Here is a 27,570-nt window from a genome sequence, read left to right as displayed (position 1 = left end):
AACAATAAAAAATTGAAGTATTAATTCAAACTTTCTCTTTCTTTCATTTTTTTTATTCTCAAACTCTCTCTTGAGATATTGAAGTTTGACCGTAGTCACATTTGAATTTAAACTCTTGTTGAAGAGTATCACATGCTTAGTTGTTTTTGCTCTCATGATCCTTAGATATATAACTAGTGAAACTTTCTTTAAATCATTCCGAGAATTTCAACATTTGATTTTCTTTTCTTTCAACGTTGCATGTTGTGCAAATGTAGTAAGTAGTGACTTGATTAGTGTACTCTACTTGTATAAATTCTTATGCATCCAAAAATGTAAAATAAGTTGATAACCATAAAAATTATAATTTTCTCCTTCAAATAAAAACATGTTATAAATTGTGCTATAATGGATGTTGAAGTATTTGTGATTCTTTTTGTTACAAGAATCTAAAAGCTGTTGGAAGGGTAGCATGTCTTCTTACAAAAGGATGAGATATTCATATAAGACCTATTGTTTCCTTGCTTGGACCTACTCTAAGATTGTTTAGTTTATCTGAACTTAAATGTGATTACTTTAAGTAACATTATCATCTAGGTCTTTTCCTCAGCAGTATGATTTTGGAAGAATCTATTTACACTTTATTGGTGATATTCCAAGGTGTAACATTTTACAAAATAAAATTTAGAAGAAAGAGAATTTGAATATAGACTAAAAATAACTACATATAGCGCTATGAAAATTACACATTAAAAGAGTCTAAAAATAACTATATAACAGTGCTATGACAATTATCCATATTAAGAGTGTAAAATTACAAGTATAAAATAGTGCTACGACAATTATGCATATAAAGAGTTAATACCACTAAATATTTTGAATAAAAAAGTAATAATCTTCATTAAATACTAGTAACAGCATATTGAAGTGGATTAATTAGCGTCCCTTTGGATCATTAATCTCAGAGAAAACAAGCTCTGAGATCAACCTGTCAGATTCCTGACTCGCGTAGCTTGTAGAGTTCAATCCACTGCTATTACTGAAGTTCGAAACATGCATACTACTATGGCTACCGCTAAACATGTCCTCAGTAGTACTGTCTTCATAATCCCCACCACTTTCCAACACGACATTGACATTCGCACCGTCCTGAAGCTGAAGTTGCATAACAAACTCCAACACTCCAACCACGACGTTCATGGAAGGTCGCTGATTCCCATCCTCAAGCAAACAGCTCAACGCAACCTCACCAAATTTGCGCAAACAGTGAGGTGCTATCTGGCCCTTCAGTGCTGGATCCACAATCTCACTCAGAAACCCCTTCTCATACCGATGCTTCGCCCAATCCACAAGTGACACCTGTTGCTTCTCCGCCGTTCGGAGCAAAGGCTGCCTCCCGCACAATACCTCCAAGAGCACCACCCCATACGAGTACACGTCCGACTTCTCCGTCAAACGCTGTCGTTTGTAATACTCCGGGTCCAAATACCCAACACTGCCTTTCACCTTTGTGCTCACATGGGTCATTGAAGAACCCGTGGGCCCAATTCGAGATAACCCGAAGTCTGAAACCTTCGCCACCCATTTTTCATCCAACAAGATGTTTGTGCTCTTCACGTCACGGTGAATGATCATCTGTTTTGCACCTGTATGCAGATAATGCAGTCCTCGCGCGGCCCCTATGCATATCCGAAGCCTTTGATTCCATGAAAGCGGAGGCTTATCGGATCCGTAGAGATGATCACGGAGGGTTCCACGATCCATGAAATCGTAAACGAGGATCATCTCGTTGCTCTCGTAACAGTAACCGATGAGGGAAACAAGATGGAGATGACGAAGTTGAGAGAGCATTTGGATCTCATTCATGAACTCGTTCAGACCTTGCTCAGAACCCGGTTTGAGCCTTTTGATAGCGACAGGTGTTTGGCCGTCATCGATATAGCCTTTGTACACGTCGCCAAAGCCTCCCACTCCAACGACAAAGAGTTTATCGAAGTTGTTTGTGGCGGTCCTGATTTCTGCGATTGAGAAGTGACGGCAGAGGTTGGTTGGTAGCGATGATGAACCACCCCCGCGAGAAGTTCCATCTTTCTGGTATTTGTAAACGGAAACGTTCTGCTTGCGTTTGTTGATGAAGAAAGCCACTATAATGGAGAGTAAAACGACACCGGAAACTGCACCTGCGACCGCGGCAATTAGGGGTCTTCTGGTGCCGCTATTTTTCTTCTTTGAGATTTTCTTATTGGGGGTTTGTGGAAGAGGGTCTGGGTTCGATTCAGCGAGACTACCTGTTGTGTCGTTGATTTTGAAGACTTCAATTGCATTCAGTTGTGCATCCTGATATACGGATATGTTATTTGGATGCATTTCCAGTGAAAGATATGCCTTTTCCTTATTTCCCGGAATGTAAACTGCGTAGTCTTTAACCACTGGTACACCCATCTTGTCGCTCCACTTGAGAATGTCTGCCCCTGTTTCAGACAACTGATCCTGAATGAAGATGTAGAATATTTGATCACCGCGCTCTTTAAAATACGGGTTAAGCTGACAAAAGTGTAACCTTAGCAAGTAGAAGAAGCCAGAATAAACAGGAAGGTGCCATGTGAGGTTCTTAAATGGATTCGATCCAATATTCCTTACGGTGCGATATACTTGGTCCGGTGCCGTGTAGTTAGGAGTCTTATTGAAGCTGAGATTAGCTTTTTGCTTAAAATCAACTGATTGTCCACTATCAGTAGATATGTATTTCTCATCCGAATCCCAGATCCTGAACATGCCAGTGTCTTCTGACGGTGAGATTTGTGGTCCTCCAACGTTCAACCGGTACTTTGTCTCTAGAGCAGACTTATTTGTAATGAAATATTCTTTAGTCATGTGACCAACAAGTTGTGGCAATCCAGTGAAGTCGTCAGAAACAGTGTAATTAGGGTTGGAGTAGTATAAATAAGAGGGCATCGAAACAATCTCGACTCCATTTATGAAAGCGTACGACTCTGTGGTACTTGGAGTGAAGGTTATGTTGAGCCTCTGACCATGTTGGAGGTAGATGCAGTACTCTCTGAACAAGATGTCAGAGTGGGTTGGGTCGTCATCAGCTTCAGCAAATAGGGAAGGATTGAAATGTTGAAGGAGCGTGTATGAGCTTGCTTGGACTGAGAAATTGGCTTTGGGGCGGTCAAACATTTGGTATGAAGTTGAGTAGAAGAAGAGACGAAGAAAGAAGGGGCCTTGTGTGGTGACAGGGAAGGAGTAGGTGAATTGGGAGTGAGAGAGACGAGCATAAGTGTAAGGGCCCTGTATTGTTGATTGTGTGTCTGCTGGAACAGCAACTGAGTCCTTACTTTCGGAGAGGAATTTCGTATTGCTATCTCCAGTCCAGTTCCGACCATCGAGAGTGAAGTTTATAGTGGAGCCACAGTTTACGGTGAAATGGTCAACCGGACGGTAGATAACGTCTGCTATGGAAAAATAAGGGTGGCACAACCAGAGGAGGAAGAATAGGATCGTGCCCAAAGCAATTGGTGTGTAAGTTGTGCCCATTGATAAACTGTAAGCAAAGCTGGACACACTAGTTATACACAGACCATTGATAAACTTTTATTAATCAGATTTCTGTATTTGTTTCACGAAAACATGTGAGGCATAAATGCACGGGGTGCCACCGCTCGCTGTATTTATTATTATCATTGGTGGAAATTTCAGCTTCGCCAAAAATATCTGAGTGATTTTTTGTTTAACATCCAATATCTTAAAAGAAACATATTTATGTACGTAGAAAAAAGTTTACCAGTATTTAATGTTGATATAGACAGAATAAAAACAATAAATTTATTAAATCGTACGATAAGATAAAATAATATATATATATATATATATATATATATATATATATATATATATATATATATAGGTGTATTAACAATTTTTTGTTTTAAAAATTGAAACAGGAAACATGTAACACTTTCTGTTTTAAAAAATTAACATCACTAGTCATTTTAATTATTTTTATTTTTGTATTAACATTCAAAAATATTTTGAATTATCTTATGAGTTTTAAAACATATTGTTCTGTAACTACTTTTATAGTTTCACTTTATAAGAAATTATTTCGTATTACTTAAAAAGAATCGATAAGTATATATGTATAATGAATATATACAAATTTTTTTTAAAATATTTTTTTATAAATTTATTAAATAGATCGAATGTAATAAGATGTTACTCTTTTATATATAAAGAGAATTATGCTCTAATTGAATTTATAATAAGTAAATATCTTTAATGTATAAAATTATGAATAATTTCAATTGTGATTAAGAGAACAAAGTATCCCATGATAATTTATAGAACATCTCTGTTGTTAATTTTTTCAATCGATAATGATTTAAACGAAATAAAATGATATTTTGATACACACAATTTTTTATATTTATTTAACAAATTTTTTTATCTTTTTTATTAAAAAATTATAAAAATTTATTCTTTTATAACTATTTTATCTTTATATCAAATAAATATAAAAATGTATTTCTAAGATAACTTGTTAACAAATTAAGAATGTTTTTGTGTGTTATGAGTGGAATTGAATTAGGAATCATGGTGGAGGGTATTAAGAAAAGATGGATGAATAGCCTGATTTGTGAATTAAGATTCGCGCTATTGAAAACTGAACTGAACAGCTGATCCTGATTCCAAAAAGACTGTCCTAAGAATGTTCTTATGCCCCACTGCACATGGGAAAGAAGAATTAACGAGGGAGAAAGTTAGGTTTATATTTGCAACAGCCACCATAATGAAGTGCAGCTGTAATAGTGGGACTACCATGTGTATATATATTAAGGGGTAGATATTGGATGTCCATTACAGTGTAGAAGTGAGGAGAAGCATGAAGAAGCGATCAGCAACCCGTTTCTTGATATGGGTTGTGGTGATTACGCTGCATGCACATCTTAACATTGCAGCTCTGTCCAACTCCAATGAGACCATGTCTCTGTGTGATGGCTCCCTACAAGACTGCCCCATTCTCCATCAATTGGACTCACAATTTCCCACCGTCACCGCCAGAATGCTTGCTGGGGACAGTGTTAATACCGTTCCCAATGCTTTGGAGGAAAGTAAGCCAGTCATCCGTTGTACACAGAAGGATGGTTATCGTTACTGTACGCAATTAAGACTACCAAAGCAGGGTAAGGGTCCTTATTGTCGTTCGTACCAACAAAGGGATTGCCCTCCTTCATGATGAATATGTACGATTATGATTTTGTTGGTCATGCTATTTATGTACTCTTGATGCTTTGGTTTCTTCATCCCACTGTTATAAAAATGTCTGATCAGTTTCCCATGTTTCTTTTTATTGCAAGAATAAGTCCATGGGACAAATATCAGGAAAGATAGATTGTGAACATATCTATGAGCTTTTTCTGAAATCAATTTCTTGAACTCCTTGTTTGTGTTTTCTGAAGTTGTTTATGTGTCAATATTAAATTTATATATATAATTTAACTTTCAAAAATTTTACTTATTTTTTTTTTCTGTGTACGTGTGAATTGTTCTGGATTTTAAAAATCATAGCAATTTATATGCATTTATAATTTGACAAATGCAAAAAAAGAAGAAATGTTTATCACACAAATTATCTAGAATCACACTCTAATTTTTCACAATCAATCTGCAGACATAAATGAGTTTAAAATATAAAGAAAATAATAATAATAATAACAACAACAATAATAATAATAATAATTATAATAATAATAATAATAATAATAATAATAATAATAATAATAATAATAAAAGATGGGAAGCTAAACCAGACACTGTCCACATCTTATTTGTGGAGAAAAGAAAATTTGTTATTCAAAAGTTTATTTGAAATTTTTATTAATATTGCTACGGAATTTTTATTTAAAATCATTAAATATCGAACATAATTTCAGTATTTTTTTTCTAAAACCAGATATAAGAATCCAACCAAAACATACTATTTAAAATATAAAACTTTCAAATGAAATTCATCTTTAAAATGAAAATAGATTATATATGCTCTCAAATAAAAAATTAAATTTATTGAAAAAATTATAATTATAAAATAAATATTTGGAGATTGAAAAAAGAGAGTAACGTTTCTTCTCTTTCTCTATCGTACCATTTCCTTTTGTAACATGTTCAATTATATGATCAGAGCCACATAATTATGTAAAATATATGTGAAAAAGCTAAACTTATATTGATGTATCTTATGAAATATTGACCGACTGGTTACAAACAACCAACCGGATTTTCAGATAATCTGTTTATATCTTATTCTGTTTATATTTTATTGGGCTTATATCAGCTTAGGATCCATGACGTAAATTATAAATATAAAATCAGGGCCGAAAGGCATGTATGTTCCACTTACGCATTATTCACTCTAAGCTACTCTCAAATACTCAATGTAAGACCCGTAACTTTTATGGTGGGGGACATAGTGGGGCATGGTGGTCACCCACCTTTGACTATCATAAGGCAATTATTGTTGGTGCATTATTACGGGAAGCTTTGCACAAAGTGGGGGAGGCATTTTTGGCAGGAGAGGGAGAGAGAGTGTGAGCAGCCAGAGGGAGGGGAACCCTTCTCCCGTTTTCAGCCATCCAAGGAGCACCCATGGGAAGCTGTTCCAACCTTAGAAGGGGCTTAGAGGAGGATCTGAGTTGGGCACCTGGTGAGGATGAAGTTCTTGCACCAAGAGCTGGAAGAGGAAGTGAAGAGCTGCTGAAGTTCCTGGAAGATCTTGAGCTGCACGTTTGGGAGGAGATAGATCTCAAAATTTGCAAGGAAGTCTTCAAGAGGTAAGGGGAGTTGATTTATTTCCTTGATTTTTAAGATATTTTGTATTTGCTGCAATCTGGGTAGGATTTGGGAAGAAGGGGATGAAGAAAGGGGTTTCTGGGTTTTCTCTGGAACCTGCGTAATTCTGCAGAATTCTGCAGAATGAGCGTACGTCCAATTTTGGGGAGTCAAAATTGGACGTTCGTCCCAACAGTGCTCGACCAATTAGTGGTCGGCCAACTTCCGAACGTTCGTAAAATTCTGGTGGAATTGGACGTTCGTCCAAATTGCTCAGTGGTGAGCGTTCGGTTCTGAACGAACGTCCGCGTTCGTTCGTTGTATATATGGGACGCTCGTCCAAGTCGTATGTAAGCAGTGCGTTAATGAGCGTTCATCCGTGACTTAGTATTTTCGTGGGACGTTCTGGAACGTTCGGCTTTGGTCTCAAGACGTACGTCCATAGGTTGTAATGAGCGTTCGGTCATTCTATGGGTTAACGAACGTCCGTTCTTTAAGGATTTCGATCTTTAAGCGCTCGTCCAAGCAGTGATGAATTCAGGATAGCGTCCAAGGGTTTAGCGTTCGGCCTAAGTGATTGACTTTGCGTTCGGCTCGGTAGTTGAGCGTTCGGCCTTGGTATTGTGGTAATTATTAGCGTCCGGTTTTGGAGTATAAGTGAGCGTTCGGTTTTGGAGTATAAGTGAGCGTTCGGTTTTGGAGTGTAAGTCAGCGTTCGGTTTTTGGATATCAGAGAGCGTTCGGTTATAAGTGTTCGATGTGGATCTTGGACGTTCGTCCTTGGTTTTGGTGAGCGTTCGTCCTTGGTTTTGGGAGCGCTCGTCCGTATTTCGTGAACGTTGGTCCTTTAATTTGTGAACGTTCGTTCTTTAATTGGTGAACGTTCGTCCTTGAATTTGTGAACGTTCGTCCTTGGTCTGTGAGCGTTCGTCCTTAGAGCTCGGTTAGGTTTGGTGTTCATCGGCAGCGTTCCCTTTTATGAGGATTGATTTTAGAACGTTCGTTCAGACAGCATCAGAGTTGGAAATAGCATTCGGTAATAATGCATGAATCCGTGGAAGTATTTTGAAGCAATTATTGAGAATTGTTAGTTATTTTCCTTGATCCAATATTGGTTTAGTTATACATATTATTGAGAATATGTATGACTTCGTGATTGAGCACGTTATTTCTAGTTATACATATTATTGAGAATATGTATGACTTCGTGATTGAGCACGTTATTTCTAGTTATACATATTATTGAGAATATGTATGACTTCGTGATTGAGCACGTTTATTCTAGTTATACATATTATTGAGAATATGTATGACTTCGTGATTGAGCACGTTTATTCTGTTGGAGGTGGTACATACACTATGTTATTTACTTGTAACTTCGTCGGTCTTTTTAGCATTTTTGCTAGTCTCACGCGTGAGACGGAGATTCGAGTGTCACTTTCTTCTGCGCGAGGAGGTGAATGTCTCGCCCACTGACTTCGGCTCGTGTTGAGTATAGTGCATCGTTACGCGTAGTATCGATGTTTTTACTCGTTAGTCCTTGAGGAGTCGGGGAGATAGGTCTGAAGTCGCGATGGATGACGGCTCGGGTCGCCTGTTATTGAGAGCAGGTTATGACGACGAATTACAAGTAAACGACATCAGTTTATGAAAGACTAGTCTGCAATGTCATGTGAGTCGATTTATCATGGGAATTGTTATAGTATATGTAGTGGGTTTATAATGTGATAATTCTGGTTATTCATCTTGCATGTTGTGGCTGTGGTTTCTAACCGTGATGGTCGTACGGATACGGGAGAGATGGTAGTGCAGATAAAGTTGGATTTGGAATACTTCGAGAGAGAGACGGGAAGTAAAACTTGTTGGGTCTATAGGTAGTAACGAGCATTCTTACTAGTGAAGTTCGATCTTGGTGTTATTTATTTTCAGGTAGCGAGCGTTATTAGGTAAAAGTTGATCTTGATGTTAGTAGATCTGAGGTAGCTAGCGTCCGATCTTAATTTGGTAACCTGAGGTTTAGTTTGATTACGTTCGGTCAGTACTGAGGTGTTCAGCAGAGTACTTTAGGCGTTTAAACCAGACTCAAGTGTTCTTTATTATAGTGTCCTGTCTCGTAGTGATGGTTCTTAGGGAATGATCTTTATTGGTGATGTTGCTCTGAGGTTGTAATCATTTATAGGGAGTGACCGACCTTGATAGTCGTTGAGGTAACGATCGATTAATAAATAGTGATTAGTCGTGATGATGCATGATTCAGGAAGTGATCAATTAAGTGTCCGTCCGAATGGTACTTAATCTATGGTGTGCGAGATTTGATCTTTAAGCAATCGTTCGAATAGTGTTCGAAATAATAGTAATTGTTCTAGTAGAGTACACTGTCTTAACGCGAAGTTTAAGTACTTGATCTTAATTAGCGTTTGATCTTTTGGTATTCGACCTAATGGTATTCGGTATAATAGCATTTGATGTTCAGTTTCGAGCTTAAGTGATCAATCTTATTGTTTGTGTAAACAGTATCCGATGTAATATAAGTTCGTGGTTTTATCGCTTGATTCAGTAATGATACGATATCTGGGTATGTATTGAGGTTGAGGGTACTGTAATAGGATGTCTTGATCTGTGGTTGATTGTGGACATATTGAGGGGACTAAGAATGAAATTGCAAGTGGGACACCTTCCGTTGATTTGCTCATCAACGTATCATCCGGATGAGAGTTTATTGTGTATTGGGTTGATTATTAGGTACTATGGAATGAGTGTCCAACAGGAATTGTGGTACGTTGGTTTGAGGATGTCTGACTTAATTATTATATGATATTTGTATTGAAATAACTATGCACGTTTTATAAGTGAAGTGTTTCAGGTTAGCTCACCCTTACTTTGCTTGTTTGTGCATGTGAATGCGATGATCGTATAATGTGTGATGTTATACGGGAGCAGTTGAAGGTCTGTCACGTGATCCTGTGCAAGTGGAGGAAGAGATGGAAGATCGAATTAGAAGGATTCAAGGTTATCTTTGTAGTTGCGTCTGAGCTTAAAACTGATGTATAGATTTTAGTTTATGTTCGGGATGTTATGTATTTTTTACACCATTAAAGTTTTGAAAATTATTTTTTTAGGTGAATTTTTGGGATGTTACACTCAATAGTGATAATCATTCACTAAATATTCAACCAAGAGCCGAGGTTCTTCAAATCACACGCCTAACACCGATCGGCCAACAGTAGGAGTTTAGAGACGAGCAAGCAGCCCAGACACGTTAGCAGGTTAGTCTCTCGGTCCCAAAAATATCTACTAAAACATATATGAATTGAAGTAACTCGTTTTAAGAAAAAAAAAATGAGCTGCTATGTATACTGTATATAAATAATTATATAAGAGATTTAGTGTATATATATATATATATATATATATATATATATATATATATATATATATATATATATATATATATATTTATATGTAAGTCTACAATTTTTTTTCCAGAAATTTCTATTTCATTACACTTAAACTATTTCCAGTTTTAAATACATTTTAAAACTACCAGCTTTATGTTTTTAATAATTGTATTTTTTTAAATAAATGTTATTGGTATTTATTCAAATACTTGAATAGTAAATGTATTCTCATATATAATTTCGATAAAACTATTATTAAACCTGTATCCTTAAAAAAAGTAACAAGACCATTGACAACATTATAATGTATACTAGTTAATCTGTGTACAGGTATAAATAATTATAAAATCCTTGGAATGGCAATTTGAACACATATAAATATAAATATTTAGAATTTGGAGTTTCATTTTAGTATTTATAATAATCTCATACAGAAAGTGATATAATTAATTTAACAAATCTTATTCCTAATTTTATCTTTATACACTAGTGTAGAATTGACCTTTAACGTCACCCCATAGACGTCCGTCCACAAAAATCTCAACGTAAATAATTGACCGATGGCATAAATGTAAATAATTGAGTGTGGAGACGTCCGTCCTGGAGGGGGTTGGACGTCTATAATATAGTAGACGTCCGGCCCCTCTAACGGACGTTCAAAAGGCTGACAGGAGAGTTGAAGATTCAGCCTTTTGAACGTCCGTCCTGGAGGGGGTCGGACGTCTATTATATATAGACGTCCGGCCCCCTCCAGGACGGACGTTCAGAAGACTGACGGGTGGTGTTGAAGAGTTGATTGCTTCAGCCTTTTGAACGTCCGTCCTGGAGGGGGCCGGACGTCTATATATAGTAGAAGGCCGGACGTCTATATATAGTAGAAGGCCGGACGTCTATATATAGTAGAAGTCCGGTCCCCTCCAAGACGGACGTTCTAAAGGTTGAAGCAATCAACTCTTCAACTCTCCCGTGAGCTTTTGAACGTCCGGCCCCCTCCAGGACGGACGTTCAAAAGGTTGAAGCAATCAACTCTTCAACTCTCCTGTCAGCCTTTTGAACGCCCGGCCCCCTCCAGCACGGACGTTCAAAAAGCTGACAGGGTGGAGTTGAAGAGTTTATTGCTTCAGCCTTTTGAACGTCCGGGGGCCGGACGTTCAAGAGGCTGACAGGGTAGTTGAACACGTCAGCCTTTTGAACGTCCGTCCTGGAGGGGGCCGGACGTTCAAGAGGCTGACAGGGTAGTTGAACCCGTCTGCCTTTTGAACGTCCGTCCTAGAGGGGGCCGGACGTCTACAATATTATAGACGTCCGGCCCCTCCAGAACGGACGTTCAAAAGGCTGAAGCAATCAACTCTTCAACACCACCCGTCAGTCTTCTGAACGTCTGTCCTGGAGGGGGCCGAACGTCTATATATAGTAGACGTCCGACCCCCTCTAGGGCGGACGTTCAAAAGGCTGAATCTTCAACTCTCCCGTCAGCCTTTTGAACGTCCGTTAGAGGGGCCGGACGTCTACTATATTATAGACGTCCGACCCCCTCCAGGACGAACGTTCATATTGATCTTCATAAGCAAGAGGGTGTTGTTCAAGAAGAACATGAAGTAGGTGAATTTCTTGAAGGTCCACATAATACAACGCTGTTGACGAGTTATGTCAATTATATTGCATTCGTGATGTGACAGAGACTAGTTAGTAAAGTAGTCGAATTATTTTCGAATTTTGTTACCCAATATTGCTATCCAATACTTTCTTTAGACTCTAGTGAGCAGACTCAACCCTAATACAAATGATATGAACATCATCATTAAACATCTAACAAAAACAACTAAATAAAATAAGATTAAAACATACGTGTTTGATGTTGTTTTTTCTAAATACATACTCGATTTTTTCCATGCCTTTACAAAGTATTTATTGTATGAATGATCCAAGAGTTATTGATATATTCAAAGAATAAAGGTCATGAAATACAATTATGATGTAAGCAATAAAACAACAAAAATTGATTCATGTTCACAATTCATGATATTTTTCCATACTCCTGTGACGACATCCCATACCTAAATAAAATTGAATAACATTTTGTATTTGGCTTACATATTTTTTTGCATATTTTTTTGAATGTAGTATAAACATAAGAGATGATAACATTCAGAAAATGCAATGCTAATGACATTTAATAAGATGGATGTAAATTGAAATGTTTTAGAGAGAAAATTTACTTTAGTCACGGAAAAAGAATGAGTCACGAATTCATCAGTTGATTTTATTTTTGTGACCGAAACACAAATGCGTGATTGTGGAGGTTACATAGTTTTAGTAAGATGGAGGCAAGCTGAAATGTTTCAAAAGGAGAATTTAATTTAGTCACCAAAAAAGAATTAATCACTACCAATTGGTTTTATTTTTGTAACCAAAACCAAATGCGTTGTAGATGGATTTTTCAGTTTCAAATTCAGTTACTAACGATCTTCCTTTATTTTACTTTTAAACAGTTATTGATCTAGCGATCGAAGTGTTGCAATACATAATGTCAATCACTAATTCAATTGGTAAATATTCTTAAATGACTAACTTTTCATTTTGTCACTATTTATAATTTGCCACTTACAAAAATCGGTGACTAATGCTGTCACTATTTATTATCAACCATATTTCGGTCGCTAAAATAAATGATTAAGTAAATGAATTTCTAGTAGTGATAGTTTGTCTAAATAAATAAAATAAAATCTAAAATTTGTATTTGTTACTAGGTAAATCAAAACTGAATCCAAGTTTAGTTAAATCAAATTTATTTTTGGAATTATCCTTGTACTGGAGGAGACTTAAAGTGGGAATGAAAGATAATGGAAGCCAAAAGTAAGTCATGAGTGGGAAATATCTATTGCTTATTAGTGCGATCCAATCTTCCTCTTTGTGCCCGTAAACAACGCACCATAATGTATTTATAGTCTATCTAACCAATCAAGTGTGGCTGGCTGTGGAAATATTGGAATGTCTTTTGTTTACTTTCTACCCAAAAACTAATAGTTAATAATATGACTTGCTTATTGGCTTGTTCATTGACCAAAGGCCTATAAAAAGACAATTATTTTATCTATTGTTTACTGTTATCTTTTAATTTAGACATTGTACATTTTTTTAATTTAGGCAAATTTAAACCATTAATTAAAAATGTCAACATATAACTACTTAAATGTACAAAATGTGAAAAACTAAGTACTATGTTCATATTTTCAAATAAAGTACTTCAACACTTTAATATTTTTAGAGGATAAAATATAAATAGTTTTGTAAATACTCTTTGAACTAAGAAGTCTACCTTAATTTTAAATTTTAACTCAGCTAAACTTGTTTTTTAATGAAAAAAAAAGGCAAATGGAAAGGATCATAAATTTATAATCTGAATTAAAAAGTATTTAAAAATAATAAATATTTAACATTTAAATAAACCAAGACAAATAAGTATTTCAGATTTTTAAATAAAATACTACATAGAAACATCATTAATATTTAAACTTGCAAAGCTTGTTAAATAAAAGCATAGCTATATACCTAGGTAAGGGAAGGGAACACATTTGCTTTAGGAAAAGGGACGAGAGAGGTGATTTTGACAAGTCGTCTGTGTAAGAAGAAACGAAAGAAAAAAAAAGAATAAAAGAGAAGAAAATCTTTTGAGAATGACAAACAAAATAAAAAATCTTATAAATATAATAATTGACTATGTTACTAAAAAATAAGTATTTTTATTCATTTAATTAAACATAACTTATTATAATATAGACACAACTGATTATAAGCATGCTTTTTGTTTTTTATTTTATTCTCTTTTAGTTACAACAATAAGTTATTAAAAATAATTTAATGTTATTAAATGTCAATAAATAAAATTATATATTTTTTTCTAATCAATCCTTTCTAGCAAACCAACCATGCATAGGATTTTAGATTTGACAGAGGGAACATATGCTTAGACTTGAAATGTCCCACTTTCTTAGAAAGACTACAGAGCTTTGAGAAAATTTCTCAGAAATCCTTATATATTCATTGGTAGATTTATGGTGTTCGATCCCTTTGTTACTTTGATTACAGATTATCGATGGACACAAGTTGCACAAGAACAGCTTTAAGAACCATCTTCTTCCTCCTCCTGTGGTGCTGCCTCTCTTTCATTTCCATGGCAGACGTTATTTATCGTCCCACTGACCTCTTTAGCATCAGCTGTGGCTCATCCACCAACTTCTCCACTCCCGACACTCGGAATTGGACTTCAGACAATCACTTTCTCTCTCCAACCAACCTCTCAGTCGCTGCTCCTTCACTCACACCATCTACCATACAGGGTCCCTACACCCATGCTCGTCTCTCTCACTCTCCATTCACTTACTCATTCCCTCTCACACCAGGCCCCAAGTTCATTCGTCTCTTCTTCTACTCTACTTCATACCAAAACTTCCCTCGCTCCCTAGCCTCTTTCTCAGTCCAAGCAGGCCCCTACACCCTCCTTCAACATTTCAATGCTTCACTCAACGCCGATGTTGATGATGATCCTAGCCACCCTGACATCTTGTTCAAAGAGTATTGCATCAACCTCCAAGATGGTGACCAGCTCAACATAACCTTCCTTCCTAGCACCACAGATTCCTACGCTTTCATCAACGGGATCGAGATTGTTTCGATGCCCCCTTATCTCTACTACACCGATCCTGACGACTCCACAGAGCAGCCGCAATTTGTTGGCACCATGACCCCGGATTTCTATTTCGTTGAGAACAAGTTTGCTCTCGAGACCATGTACAGGTTAAAAGCTGGTGAACATACAATCTCCTCCTCTGAGGACACGGGTATGCTCAGGACTTGGGATGCCGATAGCAAGTACCTAGATACTCAAAGTGAAGAATCTATTGAGTTTAAGAGTACAACTAAGCTGAGCTTCACTAAGAAGATTCCTAACTACACGGCACCAGACCAAGTATTCCGATCTGTAAGGAATATGGGAAGGGATGCATCTTTCAACATGAGGAACAACATCACTTGGCAACTTACCGTTGATTCCGGCTTCACCTACTTGCTAAGGTTATACTTTTGTGAGCTTAACCCGAGAGTTCACGAGGCTGGTTTCTTGAGATTCTTCATCTTCATACATGATCAGTTGGCTACCGATTGGGCAGACGTTTTCATGTGGACGAAACAGTGGGGTGTGCCCGTGGTTAAAGAGTATGTAGTTATCATCTCAGAGAATCCGAAAAAAGTTAACCTTTCGCTAAAAATGCATCCTCACCCTAAAAGCATTATCCAGGACGCACAAATAAATGCAATTGAAATCTTCAAAATCAGCAATTATAGAGGTAGTCTTGCTGGACCAAATCAGGACCCTCCTCTACAAACCGCAGTGGTATCCCGTCAAGGGTCAAACAATAAAAACGGAGCCTCCAAGAAAACCCTAGCCGCCGTGACAGGGACAGTTTTCGGTGTCCTTTTCCTCTCTTTTATTGTCGCTTTCTTCTTCGTCAAACGCAAGAAAAACATCTCCGTTGAAAGTAAGAAAGAGGGAAATTCTCGCCGGGATGGGTCATCACCACTACCAACCAACCTCTGTCGTCACTTCTCAATCTCTGAAATCATTGCCGCAACCAATAACTTCGACGAACTCTTCGTCGTTGGAGTGGGAGGCTTTGGCAACGTGTACAAAGGCTACATAGACGATTCAACACCTGTGGCAATCAAAAGGCTCAAACCGGGTTCTCAGCAAGGTCTGAACGAGTTCATGAACGAGATCGAAATGCTCTCTCAACTTCGACATCTCCATCTTGTTTCCCTCATCGGTTACTGCTACGAGAGCAACGAGATGATCCTCGTTTACGATTTCATGGATCGTGGAGCCCTCCGTGATCATCTCTACGACACCGATAACCCTTTGCTTTCATGGAAGCAAAGGCTTCAGATATGCATCGGGGCGGCACGAGGACTGCATTATCTGCATACAGGTGCGAAACAGATGATCATTCACCGTGACGTGAAGAGCACAAACATCTTGTTGGATGAAAAATGGGTGGCGAAAGTTTCAGACTTCGGATTGTCTCGAGTTGGGCCCATAGGTTCTTCAATGACCCATGTGAGCACTCAGGTGAAGGGCAGTGTTGGGTATTTAGATCCGGAGTATTACAAACGACAGCGTTTGACGGAGAAGTCGGACGTGTACTCGTACGGAGTGGTGCTCTTAGAGGTATTGTGTGGGAGGCAGCCTTTGCTCCGAACGGTGGAGAAGCAACAGGTGTCCCTCGTGGATTGGGCGAAGCATCGGTATGAGAAGGGATCTCTGAGTGAGATTGTGGATCCAGCACTGAAGGGTCAGATAGCACCTCTCTGTTTGCGCAAATTTAGTGAGGTTGCGATGAGCTGTTTACTTGAGGATGGGACTCAGCGACCTTCCATGAACGACGTCGTTGGGGTGTTAGAGTTTGTTCTGCAGCTTCAGCTTCAGGACAGTGCTCATGGTGATGTAGTGTGGGAGAGTGGTGGGGATTATGAAGGCAGTACAACCGAGGACATGTTTAGCAGCTCCCATAGTAATAGCAGTGTATTGAACACTACAAGCTACGGTAATAAGGAATCTGATAGGTTAATCGCTGATAATGTTTTTTCTGAGCTTAAGGATCCAAAGGGACGCTGATCGAGGTTAGTGTACTCAATCGATTTAAAGTAGAGTTTGGTGACAAGAAAAATGGTTCCAATTGTAATAGCAAAGGGCATTAAAGTTTGATCTGTGTGTAACTAGCCATCCCTAAGGTTCACAACTAGTTCTAGCAAAGTGGTTATTGTTGGTGAAGATTGGATTAAAAGAACGGAATTGGAAGAATTTACTTTCTTGTTTATTCTTAATGTTATAAAAAGAGCATAATGTTGTTTAGGAAATTAAACCAAAATTTCTTCCTTTCTTTTTCCTTTTTTTTTTTGTTGTGGGTTATTAATGTTCTGGTACCCAGTAGTATTATGAAAGTTAGGTTCATTTTGGTGATAAATACTTATGTAAATGAATTGAAAGTCTTTCATTTAAGAAAAATGTATACAGTTGCAGAAAGAAGATACAATGGTCCTCACTCAATTTGTATCTCTTTATTGTAAGAACTTCAATATATATACATACATAAATAAATAAGTATGAATACTTTCTCACATGTTGTAGCTGGTCATTGTCTTAGGTATACATTGATCAACTTGGTGGAAATGTTTTTAGTGGTTTTTGTGTGGGAAAATGATTTTTTAACAATTTTTTTTATAACTTTTTTGTGTATACACAAGTCTAAGCAAGTTTTTTTATTGAAAGAGATGTGTAGTAATTATTGTGAATTTAAGAGAAGCCGTTTGTGTTGTATTAAGAAGTTAATTTTATATGAGCTTTAAATCTTCATTTCTTTCTGTTTGTTTGATCAGTGACAACTTTTTTGACAACTTTTGTGTGGAACGAGTGATAGTCTATCCCTCACATCCTGTGTCAACCAGGATTACTTTTGTGTATTGAAGATAAGGAAAATCTCTTTCTAACTTTTTTTTGTAGGTAGTATGACACTGATATATTAACACCACAACAATTTATTTAACTTTTATTTTTTTTAATTAGAGAAATATTGTGATACTTTTTCTCCCCCTCACAGCCTAATTGTCATATATTTTTAGAATTATCTTTTGTCAGGTATCGTGAATGCATTGAAATATTTTATATGTTTTTCATATATCTTCATGCTTAAAATTTTTGAATATTTATTTGATATTATTTATCATTGATTATTAAATATTTTTTTATAAATACAAATATTCTCTTATTTTATATAACTATTTTATTTCTATAATATGTGTAAAATAAATGTAACATGTCTTAAAGTACAAAAATAGATAAAGATGTAAGAATAGGATAACAAAGAAATAAATTCTTTATCAAATGTCGAATAATATATATAATTATATAGATCACCGAACATCAATTTTAGAGCTACGAAGTGTAAGAAAACAGTTGGACGATGATTAGTGATCGTACATGAATTTGAGAGAGGTATAATACGAAGTTTTAGAAAGAATATATATTAGTGGCAGTGTATTAATGTAGCCATAGTAGAGAAAAAGACTGTGGATCGAGTTTCTTTTACCCACTGCATCCAATACAAGCACTATCTATTCCACTATGTTAAAGGAAGACTTATTATAAAAGAAAGTAGAAATAAATGGTCTATAAGTAGGTTAGTGTGACCTTGGAGGAGGAAACTAGACCGAACGTGTCATTATCACTCAGCTATATTGCAATTACATGTAGCCCCATAAACTACACATGTGAAAAAGGAAGATGATTAAGCATTTGAAAAATGAGCACCGAAGCTGATGCAGTGGTAGGATTTATATTGATATAGTGGTGCTTCATGTTGAGATATATCTCTATATTTTGTTGTAGTTGCAGAGGAGCCGGAATGAAAAGAGCACACATTTCTGGTGTGATGTGGTTGCTGATCATTTTTGTCAACGCATGCCTCAGCATTTCAGATCCGGCGAAGACCAACGACACCACTTCTGTTTGCGATGGCTCCCTAGAGGAGTGCCTCAACCACCGCCACTTGGACTCGGAGTTCCCCACCATCGCCGCCTCTCACCTCGCCAGAATGCTTGGTGAAATCAACAGTAAGACCCTCTTTCTAACAACAAATCGTGAATCTTCCTGTCACATCCGCGTTAACCGTTATAAAGATTGTTTTCCTGATGAGATCAAAATACCTAAACAAGAACGTTGTGATCCCTACAAAAGAAATTGTTGAATAGCTTCCATGATTGGGATGTCAACCTGTCTTGTGTTTCGCTGCCTCCTCCATTTCCGTCGTTGTTCTATGTATCTAGAGTTACTGGGCATGTATCACTTTCATTACTGTAAGAATAACTGTCACAAATGTCTGTTTTTCTTATTTCAACTATCATTTAATGAAGTTTCTAGTTATATATTGTCTTGCACGATAACGGACGATAGCGGCGGCTGATGTTGAAAGTTTGTCTTCATTCCTTGAACGATAGTATGATTTGTTTACATGTTATTAGTAAACCAGCAATTGAAAGTTCATATTCATTCCTCGGACACCATAATGAAAGTTCTAACTTCATGTAAACAGTGGTGCCTTATTTCATGGACTGTTACTTTTTATTATTTTTGTTCCTTTCCAAATTAAGAAATTAATGTACTTAAAAAATTATTCCGATACAAGAATCTTAAGATTTTTATTTATTCTTATTTTTGCAACACGATAAATATGCATATATAAATTAATGAAAAATATATGTTGAAATAAAAAAGTAATCATATTATTTTAAATTTGAAAATATTATAGCTAGATTAAAATATTTTTAAATTTATAAAAAAAATGAAAAAAAAGGAAAAGTGTGTTTTATATAATTTGGCAGCACAACAAGATTATTAGTAAAGAAATTGCTTTCTAACTCGCGGTATAGGTATCAGTTTAGGAAAAACCGAAGTCTATCAAAACGCGGTGGCATTTTTGTAATTTAGGTGAACTTATATGCCTCGGTTCAAGGGAACCTGAAACATATAAGTAATATTACCTCGGTTCATAGCAAAACCGATGCCTAAAAGTTCTGAATTTTGAAATCTGTAGAGAACCTATGGTTTCAGTTCAGTAAGAACCGGTGCAAATCCATATTTATGCCTCGGTTTAGACGGGAAGCGAAGCGTATAGCTATTTAATATTTTTTTTTTAGGACTATATACCTCGGTGGAGAGTGAACCGGTGCATTAAAAAATTACCCTAACTCCTGCATGTTTCGTTATGATGTTTCATTTCCCACGTTTCACTTTCCCTGCAACCCCTCCTATTCTCCTGCAACCCCTCCCATTCTCCAGTCCCCTCTCCCTCTGCATCCCCAGGACGCTGCGGCTTCCATTCTCCAGTCCCCTCTCCCTCAACTCCACTGCGGCTCTCATTCTCCAGTCCCCTTTCCCTCAACTCCATCATTCTCTCACCAGATGGCTTCTCCCTCTGCATCCCTAGGACGGAGCGGCGACGGTGCGGCGACGGTGCGGCGAGGCGAGACGAGATGAGACGGTGCGATGAGGACAGATCTCACGACGGTGCGACGAGACGAGACGGTGCGGCGAGGCGAGACGAGATGAGGCGAGATGAGACGGTGCGGCGACGGTGCGACGAGGACAGATCTCGCGACGGTGCGACGAGAACAGATCTCGCGATGGTGTGGCGAGGCGAGAGAACTCCAACGGCGCGACGAGGGAGCTCGCGATGGTGCGGCGAGAGCCCGTGACGGCGGCGAGAGCCCGCGACGGCGGCTGCAATGGCGGAAACCCTTTTCTGCGTTTTTTGGTTTTTGATTTTTGGTTTTTGGTTCTCTTTCTTTGCAGGTAGATGGCGAAATGCATTGATTTTTTGTTTTTGGTTTGGATCTCTATCTCCGGTCTGTTCTCTCTGCTTCCTATTCCCCTTCTTCTTTGATTGTCAAAGTAATTTTGTGCTTCCTATTCCCCTTCTTCTTTGATTGTCAAAGTAATTTTGTGGAAAGACATGGATGAAAAGAATTGTAGAAAAGAGAAAGAAGTTTAACCAGAAAAGAGAAAAAAGTTTAACCAAATAAACAAACATAAAAACTCTGATCTCATTCTGATCTCGTTGAAAATAAAAAAATTAAAAGACTCTACTGCCTCGATTGTTTTTGAACCGAGTCAGAATCTGAAATCTTTTGATTCGGTTCAGGACCGAGCTAAAAAATTCATTCTTTTTTACCTCGTGTGCATATACACCGGTTATAGAACCGGTGTCTATTTGAAAAAATAACCGAGACAGTATAGGTTGATTGCACTAGTTATATAGTTTGTGAACTACAAGAAAATCATTAAAAAAAATCAATTCTAGAGATTAAAAATAAATAATCATAGACTAATTTAAATACTAATTTATAAATTAAAATTATTAGTATTTAAAATAATTATATTATAAATACATAATTATAATTGTATTATAAATTAGAGTCTATCTCTAACATTAGATACCAATGTTTTAATATATAAATTAATCTTTAATTTTAAATAATTAATCATATAGAGACAAATTTACGTACTAATATTTTGATGGTTAAAATTTTGTTTCTAAACCAATTTAGAGTATAATTCATAAATCCATTATAATTTCAATGGAGAAACATGAATGTATATTGGTTGGTAACTAACCCACATCTTTCAAAGTTCTCTCATTATTATTATGGGCCACGTTTCCACAATTTGAATTTGAAACGATACCACTATATAACTCACTAACTATGCTATGAAAAGGAACATATAAAAATTTCCATTAAACGTCCTATCAATCTCATAATAAAAAAATGCAAAATATGTGAACTCAACCTGGTCATATATATATACATCAATTAAAAACAATGACAACATGCAAAATCACACAATGAAAAGTATGAAATATGTAAGATGTAAAGGTTTGATAAATTTTTATATGATATAAGAAAATACATAAAAAATTTATGAGTATAAGTATGTGAACAAAAAGTTTAAAATATAGAAAAATGCCTAAAAAATACTAAAAAAATAAAACAAAAACTGTCTAGTAAATGAACAATATTTGGATATGTTGGCAGCTCCTAATATCCTTTTGGAATTGGTCATCACATTTCTATTTTCATCTCGAACAACTTTCTTTAAAATGTGCCTTAATTCGAAATCTTTATAAAAAAATTAATATTTTGAATTTTCTCCACCATAATTTTGCATCTCAAAATTTATGACTATGTCATCACATGTAAAGACTTTACTACCAAATATACACAAAAATAAGTTATCATAAAAAAAATTGAGTCAAAAATCAATTTTTAACCATTTTTGATGAATTTTACAAAATCAGGTGAATAATAAAAACACAAAAACATAGTGAAATAATTACTTTTCGAAGAGTATTTAAGTTGGTGAAAATAAAAATTACATCAATAATAATAATCAACTGAGACATTCATGTATTTTTTGTAATTGAGATTAACACAATAATCAAATTTTAAATTTCAATTATATAATGAATATATAAGACACTTACTTTAATAATATAATTGGATCTACAAAAACTTTAATCAAATAAAAGAAAAGGGTCCATCACCATGAAACACCTACAAGCATAAATTCACACAACAAAAACGATCTTCAAAACGTTTACCAACATTCATGCAATAATTATCAAAGAAAAACAAAAGGAAAACATAGCGTCGAAATCATGAGGAAGAAGAAAACTAGAAATTCTAATTTAAATAGTTTTATGATTTGGAGGTTGATATAAATCTTGACAAGTATATCATACTCACATATAGTCCAATGTAAATATTCAATTTTATGTCAAACTCTAAAAAATCTTATATAAACAAAAAAAAAATATGATGTAAATAAGTTCTATTTATTTTAAAAAATATCACTATATATTTTTTTAGTCTCGAATTGATTTTGTGATGTGAAAAGGTTAATTTTATACTAATGAACAATTTAATAATTAGGGAAGGAATTCAATAAATTTATCTAAAACCTTAAACAAAAACTATAAAAATATTCAGTCGCATAACTTAAAATGAATTGAAGAAAATATAAATTTAAAAGATAAACAATTGTTCCCCGATAATAATACAACTAACTAAAATTATAAAATACATCTCTCGTTACAGTGGAATTAACTTATATTGTTGCACTAAAAACCTTAAAAGTCATTAAATATTTATTTTTTACAATAAAATCTTCAAATTACTGAGAGCGAATTCATATACTTCTGTCAACCCTAGTGTGATCAACAATTCAGTTGGAAATATGATTTCTTTTATAAGCTGACTTCCTTTGCAGTACTAATTGGATAATTCATTTTTGGTAATTAAAAGTCGGATGTTGCTCCCTCCACCACCACACCTTTCTCCCTCCACCTCTTATTTACTATTTTGTCCCTAAGTAAAATTTTATTTTTAGGATTATTATTTTTTAATTTTACACATTCACAACCTATTCCACTAATAACCTATTCTAGTCCTCCGTACATGAGTAAAATATTTTTTTTTTCATTTTAACATTATATTTCTTTTTCTCTTTCTTTCGCTGCTGTGAGATACTACAAGTTGCAAAGATTGGTGATGGTGGAAAGAATTCTCAAGCAGTCTCCCTCTCATGGTGCAGTGTCACTCTCGTGGTGCATTGCGTTTGTTGCTTCCTCCAGGTGTGTATTGGAATAAACATTCAAATAAAACCCTAAAATAAAAAATGTAACCTTTAAACGGAGGTGACATCCTTCAACGGATGTCAACATCCGTTTTTCCTTAAACAGATGTTGACATCCGTTGAAGGATGTCACCTCCGTTTAAAGGTTACGTTTTTTATTTTAGGGTTTGTTTTATTAGTTTATTCTTTATTTTGGAAATATTTTAATAATTAATTTAAATGTTTTAATTTATTATTTTTGAATATATTTTTAATGTATTTTAATAATATAAGGAAAATGAAGAAGAAAGAAACGGAGGAGGAGAAGTGAAACAAATAAGACAAATGGGGTTGCAGAGTAAAATGGAAGATAAATTGTTAAACGGAAATGAGAGATGGAAAGATGAGGTGCAAGGAGTAAAGTAGGAGAACTAGGTTTGAAATAAATTAAAATAGTAAAAGTAAAAAATTTTAATTTGAGAATATAATTGGAATTAAAAAAAATTGGGGAGATGGAGAGAGAAAGATGTAGTGATGGAGGGAGAAACACCCTTAAAAGTCAATTAAAAGACGCATTTACAAATTTAAATGACTAAAAGGCAACTATGTTAGCCCTGAAAAGATTGTTGTCAATAATTTTTCATATAAAACTGGGCTGAAGTAAATTTAGTTGGATCGTTGTTAGGCCCAATGAAGGAGCCCACTACTGAGAGCTTTTAGTGTGTGTCACAAGAAGCAATTTCAATGTTTGAATTTTATTGGTAGTACGATAAACAATTTACACTTATCTTTTCTCAGTTAAATACTAAAAATATGTATAATGTAGTAAGTTAGGTGATAAAATATCTGTATCAATCGATTTATTTATGATTAAAAAATATTTGTATCGATTTATTTATGATTAAGAATTAATATTTGTTTACCCGTCTTTGCACTAAACTTGTGTACCAATTATTAACTAACCATTATGAACTATTAAAAGTTATGTTTAGGAGTACTGGACTTTATATCTTATTGTTGAATATAGTGAAAAATTATATTTAGATTAATCTCCCTTGTGTAAAATACACACATAGGGTTATCTATTTATAATAGAAGAAATATGGGCTAAACCCAAAATACAAATGAGAAATAATAACAAACTAACTAAAAGATAAAAGATATAATATATCTAACACTCCCCCTCAAGCTGGAGCATACAAATTGTATGAACTAAGCTTGAAATAGATGAACTCAGTGTTAAACTAGATGATTTGTCTTCAAGAGTGTGAGACAAACATAGATGGACTAACAGTAGCTTGTGAAACTTCAACTTCAAAAGTGGATGAAGGAGAGCCGTGTGGACAATGATAAACTGCAAGGACTGATTCCCAATCAATGATGGAAGAGTGACAGGATCAACAGTGGTAGCTGAAAGCTAAGAGCTACAAAACTGCAGGGACTACACTAAATCATCATCAATGATGGATGGGTGACGGGATCAACAGCAGTAGCTGAAATCTACAAAACTGCAGGGACTACACCCATATATATGTGACTTGCAGTGTCTTGGAAACGTACTCCCCCTTAGTGTGAAGGGTGGAAATGTGGAATATCACAGTTGCTGGACCACTAAAACAAAACAAAATATTAAGCTACAATGTTGAAACAAAATCAGAGATCCAAAGATACATTGGAGGTCCAAAATTCTTTGCTGGACAACTCCCAAGTGGTGATACTTAGCCGTGTATCACAAGAAGATCGGACTAAACTCTAGCCCAAGAAGAACTGACGTAGTTGCGTTTATTTGAGACGGTAGCGACTGCAGCGGCGGTTGATAGCTATAAAACTGTAGGGACTAAATTGCCATCACTGACTGATGGGGCCTGTAGTGGCTGGAAGCGACAAAACTACACGGACTGCCATCACTAACTGACGAGGTGATGGGACCTACAGTGGTTGGAAGCATATAACGGCAAACGGCCGGACAGCGGCAAACGGCCGGACAGCGGCAAACGGCCGGACAGCGACAAACGGCCGGACAGCGGCAAACGGCCGGACAGCGGCAAACGGCCGGACAGCGGCAAACGGCCGGACAGCGGCAAACGGCCGGACAGCGGCAAACGGCCGGACAGCGGCAAACGGCCGGACAGCGGCAAACGGCCGGACAGCGGCAAACGGCCGGACAGCGGCAAACGGCCGGACAGCGGCAAACGGCCGGACAGCGGCAAACGGCGCCTGGACCGCGGCAAACGGCCGGACCGCGGCAAACGGCCGGACCGCGGCAAACGGCCGGACCGCGGCAAACGGCCGGACCGCGGCAAACGGCCGGACCGCGGCAAACGGCGCCTGGACCGCGGCAAACGGCGCCTGGACCGCGGCAAACGGCGCCTGGACCGCGACAAACGGCGCCTGGACCGCGGCAAACGGCGCCTGGACCGCGGCAAACGGCGCCTGGACCGCGGCAAACGGCGCCTGGACCGCGGCAAACGGCGCCTGGACCACGGCAAACGGCGCCTGGACCGCGGCAAACGGCGCCTGGACAGCAGCAAACGGCGCCTGGACCGCAGCAAACGGCGCCTGGACCGCGGCCTACAACGCCTGGACAGCGGAAACCCTAGGTATGAGTCCAAGCCAACAAAACGGAGAAATAGGAACCAAAACACACTCAAGAAGCTCCGGCGAGATGATCTGCAGTGATGCGGTGAAACTCCGACACCGGGAAGGCAACGCGTGCAGAACACGCGGTCGAGACTAGCCGAGAAGAAGCGGCGCTTGGAGGCGCGTGGTGAGGAGTCTGGTCATCACTCCGGCGGGGTTGGCCGTCGCTCGAGGAGACGCTTCAGATCTGCTGGTCACCGGTCGAAACTGTGGCGGCGGCGACGGCACCGCGACGGTGGCCGGAGTTAGCAGCTTCGACAGCGGAAAGTGGCGGCGACAGTAGTGGCACACTGGGTCTGGACTGGTACTGACTGTGGCAGAGATTTAAGAAGAAAAAATGGACTGTCCACTGAGATTTTAGGGCTGCCGGCGGCCATGGCAGCCGGAGAAGAGATCAGAGAACCTGGTTCTAATACCATGTTGAATATAGTGAAAAACTATATTTTGATTAATCTCCATTGTGTAAAATACACATAGGGTTCTCTATTTATAATAGAAGAAATATGGGCTAAGCCCAAAATACAAATTAGAAATAATAACAAACTAACTAAAAGATAAAAGATATAATATATCTAACACTTATAAAAAAAAAGTTATATACTAAAAGTTATGATTTATATATAAGAGTTTACAAAAAATTTATAAAATCATAGAACTTATTCATCATAAAATTTACAAAATCATAAAACTTATTCATCCCAAAATATTATTAATTTATGTTTTACTCTATTAATAATAACTTTATTAAAAATAATAATATTTTATAATCATGATTGCTTTTTATATTATTACTATTATTATTAATTATAAATCTCTTAATGTAAAAGAGTTTTTTTATGGAACTCTTTAAAGTGTATGTCCCACTGCAAATATTTTACTTTTCCAAAATCTAAACACTCCCAACAGCTCTGTACATTCAAGTTAGTTGTATTATTATTTTTTATACAACATACTAAGAAAAAAAAAATTAACATTCTTCTTCATCACGTCACTTTATTTCCTATTTGTCTTGTATATTGAATTTTATCCACTTTTAACAACTTACCTTTAAGGATGTAATTTTAGGATATAAAATTAATTACTGTTAATTAGAAACTCATACTGAAATTTGAAGTAAATACACACATACACATTATAAGTTAAGGAATTATTTAAGTGGTGGGTACTTTATTTTCTAATTGAAAAAGCGACCTAGCTGGGAGCAATTACGGAAAATTATATCACTGGATCTTATGAGTTTGAACAGTCTTTCCTGATATTTTTTTAATTAATATATAAAATATGTTACATTATAAATAACAAATAAAAGGGTAGATTTACTAATAATAGAAGACTTGGGTTAGATATATTATTAAGAACGTTCTTTTATCGCATCAAAGTCTCTATGGACGTTAATACGGTTGAATCTTATAAAATTGATTTATGAGAGAAGTTAAATCTTATAAAATTATATTTTAAAATAAGATTTACATCTATTTATATATTATAAATTAATTTTATTTT

At 36.5% G+C, this 27,570-nt stretch overlaps 2 pseudogenes across 1 annotated transcript; one reads left to right on the top strand and one right to left on the bottom strand.

Annotated features, from left to right (window-relative positions):
• Positions 1-745: 745 nt before the first annotated feature.
• Positions 746-3,622, bottom strand: LOC124832525 (receptor-like protein kinase FERONIA pseudogene; annotated as a pseudogene).
• Positions 3,623-14,157: 10,535 nt separating this feature from the next.
• LOC124832527 (receptor-like protein kinase FERONIA pseudogene) lies at positions 14,158-19,273 on the top strand (annotated as a pseudogene). The gene is made up of 2 exons (XR_015786083.1): positions 14,158-16,880; positions 18,646-19,273. The product of XR_015786083.1 is annotated as a receptor-like protein kinase FERONIA pseudogene (transcript).
• Positions 19,274-27,570: the final 8,297 nt, after the last annotated feature.

Source organism: Vigna umbellata, chromosome 4, assembly GCF_029865625.1.
Source record: "Vigna umbellata cultivar VRB3 chromosome 4, Vumbellata_1.0, whole genome shotgun sequence".
Classification (NCBI taxonomy): Eukaryota; Viridiplantae; Streptophyta; class Magnoliopsida; order Fabales; family Fabaceae; genus Vigna; species Vigna umbellata.
Note: the sequence above shows the minus strand (reverse complement) of the source record. Positions and strands in the feature narration are given on the sequence as shown.